The sequence below is a fragment of the Rhinopithecus bieti genome, unplaced genomic scaffold, assembly GCF_001698545.2.
Source record: "Rhinopithecus bieti isolate Rb0 unplaced genomic scaffold, ASM169854v2 scaffold_19723, whole genome shotgun sequence".
In the NCBI taxonomy this organism is placed as follows: domain Eukaryota; kingdom Metazoa; phylum Chordata; class Mammalia; order Primates; family Cercopithecidae; genus Rhinopithecus; species Rhinopithecus bieti.
Genome location: NW_016809579.1, coordinates 699,925 through 705,256, shown reverse-complemented (window position 1 = coordinate 705,256; position 5,332 = coordinate 699,925). Strand labels below are relative to the sequence as shown.

The following is a 5,332-nucleotide window of genomic DNA, read 5'->3' as shown; positions in this document are numbered from 1 at the left end:
TTTTTTTTTTTTTTTTTTTTTTTTTTTGGCCAAATCTCGTGGTGTTTCGCAGAAAAAAATTTCAAATGCGGTTGAGTATTCTTTTTTAAATGCAGATTTTCAAAACATATTTTTTTTCAGGTGGTCTTTTTTGTGTCTGGCTTGCTGAGTGTAAAAGTTGTTATCTGGACGATTCTGTCTCTCTGCTCCAAAGAAATTTTGGAGTGACTGGCAGTCCTGCGCCAGCCTCGCGGGACACGTGTTGTACATAAGCCTCTGCAGTGTCCTCTTGTTAATGGTGCAGTTTTCTGCTTTGTTTTTATTTAAGAAAATAAATGCGACGTATTTAAAGAAGGTTCTTTCACCTGGGAGCAAATGAACAATAGCTAAGTGTCTTGGTATTTAAAGAGTAAATTATTTGTGGCTTTGCAGAGTGAAGGAAGGGGAGAAAGAGGTGGCACCCCTGGTCCCGGCATGCCCCACGCCTGAGACTGGCTGGGAATGCTCTGACTCCTGTGAAGGCACAGCCAGCGTTGTGGCCTGAGGGAGGCCCTGCTGGGACCCTGATCTGGGCCTTCCTGTCCCAGGGCCTGTGGGCAACCGCGTGGAAAGGACCTTCGCCAAGGGCCGTCGTGTGTAAATACGAACTGCGCCATGGAGAGGAGAGGCACCACCGGAGCCCTTGCCGGGTCTCCCTCCCTCTCTCCGTGCAGTAGCTGTGTGTCTGAGGTCAGTGCGCAGAATCACAGCCAAGGACGTGAGGAGATGTACGGGGGAAAGAGAAGCCGGTGATTGGATGAAAGTCAAAGGTTGTCTACTTTAAGAAAATAAAATACCCTGAATGGAGCCCAGCATTGTCCTGGTGTGCTATATGTGTGGCTGACCTGTGGCTGGACTTGGTGCCACCTGGGAGGGCAGCCGGGGACACCGCCATTCTGAGGTCCCATATTCCAAACCCCACCCCTATACCTCCATACATTTAGGTAGAGTCATTTTGCAATAAACATCAAGAATAAACATCACGAGAGGAAAGAAAATGCAAAGAGGGGAAACCTGCCAGGTCCATGCAGTCCTGGTGTGGAGGTTTGTGGGTGATGATGACTCCTGCCCCTCCCGCTGCCCCCAAGACCCCACCCAACACTGACCCAGGCTGTGCCATACCCTGGCCCCCTCCCACCATGTGGGCACCTTGGCCAAGGTCAGAGTCATCCTGCAGAGTGGAAGAGGTGCCCTGAGGGCCTGGAGGGTGCTTGTGCCCGCAGTAGTGTAGGGCAAACCTTGTAGGGTTGTGGGGAGGAGGGGTCCCTGAGTGTATATACAGTGCTTGCTGACTGGCTTGTGTGGTTAGAGGTATCTGGATATAGTGGAAAAGTGCTGATCAGAAGTCAATGGAATGCATTCACCAAGGGTCTGCTGCGAACCAGACACGGAGCCGGGCTCCTTACTAATGATTTTATGTAACACCCCACCTCAGCAGGTTGCCAGAGGTGCCCATTTTACAGACAAGGAAAGGTGCCTGAGGCCAGGGAGCAGTCAAGCCAGGATTCACCAGGCCAGGGAGCTGTCCTGCTCCCCCTGGAGCTGATCTTTCCTGCTGCTGGGGTCCTCGCCTGGATCGACACCTGCACAGGACAGAAACCTACAGGGAGCAGCACAGAACCACTCTGCAGCCTCCTCCTCAAAGCAGGACCTCAAGCAAAGTGGGGGGTCGGCAGGCACACACACACATGCACGCACACAAGCACATGCACACGTACGCAGATACACACGCAGCCTTGGCACTGTCACCACCCCATCCCCACTCCTAAGCCCACGCAGGGACTCCCTTCACACCTTCCTACGTCACCAAACAGCCAGAACCCAAAGGGGCTTTTGTTTCTGAAGAAATAACGTGTGACTTAAAATCGTTGAGACTTATTTTGTGCTTTTAATGCCAACTGTGAAAAGAGCAGTAATTTCGCCGTGAGCATCTTTAATCTAAAAATACATGGCTAAAGGGAGAAAGGGATTGAGCCTCCCTTCCTAATGTATGCAAAGATCAGAGGAGGCCTTCCCTGGAGCATGGTTTCTCCTGGTTCCCAGAACCTAGTCAGGCGTCTCCAGTTCCCCCGTAGGCTGCAGAGAAACCTCGGGCACGGTCAGCCTTTCCAGCTCTGTCCTCCCGTGCAGTTCACCTGCACTAGTTCTCCTCCTGAACCTGCCTTATTCCGCTCTTGCTCCCAACGATCCCTTTGCCTGACATGTCCTTCCCCATCCTCTCAGCTCAAAGTCACCTGGGCGGCTTCTTGGAAGTCTCCTCCTTCCCCACATTCCATCTGCCAGGGCTCCAGGGTCGAGTGGGAAGGGGTGTTGGAAACTCCATTGAGCAGCTCAAGGCCGGCACCTCTGATCCACCTCGTTCCTCCAAACAATGCCCCACAGAGAAGGCGCGTGCTGAGCTGGGAGGGTCCAGGAGTCTTAGCCAAGGGGAGGTAAGTACCAGGACGCACCAAGGGAGCTGGTGAGAGGAGGCTAGAGCAGGTGGCAAGGTGCCTGAAGGGGAGGCTCTGGGGACGGCTGGACCGGCCCTGCCCTCTGCAGGTGACTAACCCCGCCTTGTCCTACTTCACGCAGCCCTAGACTCCTTTCCCAGGACCCACCATCATGTGGCTTCCTGTGTGATATTGCCATCCTCACCTATAGCCCATGTGGTCACCTGGTTTGCAATGGGTCAACAACAGTGGTCACGATAATCCCAGCTCTCCTCAGTGACTGCTTACTGCGGGGGCACACTCATGGGAGGCCAAGATGCTTGATTCCATTCTACAGAAGTGGAAGCAGAGACCCTGAGAGGCGATGACTTATCAGCATCACACAATGTGTGACAAGTGACCCCACCAGGCCAGGACCTGAGGGGCTTTACTCTGTCCACATTCCCCAGATCCCCACAGCAGCCACAGGCCCTGGCACCCTACTTCCAACATCAGCCATCCAGAACAAATGGGTCCATCTGGCTCAGGGGACAGTGCCAGGAAGGGCTGCACTGCACCATGAAGACTTGGGGCAACACTGAGGCTAGACCTTGCCATGGACACTCACCTCACCCAGATGAGCCCGACGAGAGGGGGAGGCCTGGCAGTCCAGGAACCAAGAGGCCAGAGTGTCCCTATCAGTGACCATCATTCCTGCTAAGTCTAGGAATCAGGTACAACTACCCACCAAAGACTGTCAGGCCGAGGATGTGCCTGGGGTCCTGGTGTACCCCGCCCTGAGGTCAGGCAAGACAGAAAAGGGCCTGCTCCTCTAGGGCAGCTGGCCTCCACCCCTCACCCTGTGGCATCAAGGGCAGGAAGAGGAGGGGGCTGCTCTGGGCCCATCAAAGGATGCTGTGTGTCCACGGGCGGCTGCTGAGGAGGGACAGGATGCAGTGGTGGCCCGCCCAAGGCCAGTAGCCTGGGATGAAGCGCACCGCTCACTGCAGCAGGAGCACCTACTTTGCTTCTCCAGCAGCCCACATACTGGGGTTCAGATGAGATTTGGGTGCATTCTGGGTGATATGGCTGTAGACCCCAGATTTCTCCCTAGCCTAGATGCTATGACTCCAGGGATGTCCCCTGCACCCCCAAATGACTTGGATTAAACTGCATCCAGACATTTCCCCCGCGGCACCCTCCCACTCCCAAGCCCAATTCTGCTCCTTTCCAAGGTCAGGGAGCCAATTTCCACAGGCAGGGCCCAGGTGCATCCTTGCTGCCTCCCTCCTCCTCCCAGGCTGGTGCTCTCCCCTGGGCTGGGAGGGTCATCTGTCTCCACCCCCAGGCTGCACACATGTGGAGTCAGGGTCAAACAGGCCCCATCATGCTGCTGCTAAAACTGGGCTGGGGTCTCAGAGCCTGGCACAAGGAGAGGGTGACTGGAGGCAGGGCCAAAACAGACTCACAGGTGTGTCCAGTCAGAACCGGTGGGATGGTAGAGGGATACTTCCGGGGGCCCTGAGCTGTTCAACTGCACCCCAAATCTGGTTAGAGAAGAATTGTCTATTTCAGCCACAGAACTCTCTCTCCTTCAAAATGAAACCTGTTTTCTCATGGGGTTAGAGAGGCTACGGAGCAGAAGTGGACCCTGTGCGTCACTCGGGGCCCAGCTGGCAGGGAGCCTGGGCTGGCAGCCTGTGTGTGGCATCTGCCTCTACAATCCTAGTTTCTCCTCTCCTGACATGGCACCACCACGGGGCATGAGAAGCCAGCCTGGAAGGAACTTAGAGAAATGCGGAGCCACCAGTACCTGTGGCTGAGCGTGGCAGCGTGGACCCAGGGCCCCTGCAGGGCCAGGGCCCACCTGGGACGATCCTCAGTCCTGGGGTGCCCCCTCCTGGTTACTCTGGGAAATCATGCAAGTCAGACCTAGCCAGAGCAAAGACTCTGAAACCATTCTCCCACAGACACCCATGACTCAGGGGAAGAAACTGAGGCACAGTGGCCAGAACAGAGCAGGGGCCCAACACATACCGCCAAATGAATGAATGAATGAGCAAGCAGGTAAGTGAACTGTAGCAAGAAGACAACCAACAAGTGATCCTTTAAGGTATGACATAAAACCTACTAAACAACCAATATTTGTTGAGCGCTACCCACATGCCAGGTGCCCTGCCAGGTGCAGAGGGTGCCATGGTGAAAACGGCCTTCCAGTGTGGCCACTGATAGGAAACCATACCAATGGGCACCGGCATCCGCTGGGAGCCAGCTAAGCCCTGCTCAGAGACTGTCCCAGCTGAGCCACACAGATGACACCCACGCTCCCATAGGTGATGCTACTGCCCAAGGCCACTTGCTGGTAAGAATAGAGCCACTGAAATAGATGCCCTCGCCATCCCCCAGGCCCCCACCCGGAGGCCCATGAAGGACACCACAAGGGGCACAGTCACACTGGCTAATCCAGAGGCCACAGCATTCAGTGTACCCCAGAACAGATCTCCTGGGCACCTGCTATATTGCCCCCTTCCCTTCCTCCCTCTACTCATTGTCCAACTGTCCCCTGCATAGCCAGTGTCCCAGGCTTCCCTTCTGGGCCCTTCACAGATCACGAGCAGCACCCAGCAAACCCTGCCATGAAGGGCCGAGGCTCCCCACCCTGACCCCCAGTGAGGCTTTTGTTTATGAGCTTGTCAGTACCACAGCTCCCTACTCCTTTTTTTTTTTTTTTTTTTGAGACGAGAGTTTCGCTCTGTTGCCCAGGCTCCAGTGAGGTGGCATGATCTCGACTCACTGCAAGCTCTGCCTCCCGGGTTCACTCCATTCTCCCGCGTCAGCCTCCTGAGTAGCTGGAACTATAGGCGCCGGCCACCTCGCCTGGCATTTTTTTTTTTTTTTTTTTT

The 5,332-nt window shown here is 55.0% G+C and overlaps 1 protein-coding gene across 1 annotated transcript in view; it reads right to left on the bottom strand.

The window, feature by feature from the left end:
• The window catches only part of RSPH14 (radial spoke head 14 homolog), an 83,139-nt gene that overhangs the window by 67,126 nt on the left and 10,681 nt on the right, over nt 1-5,332 (bottom strand). The gene's annotated exons all lie outside the window — the stretch shown is intronic.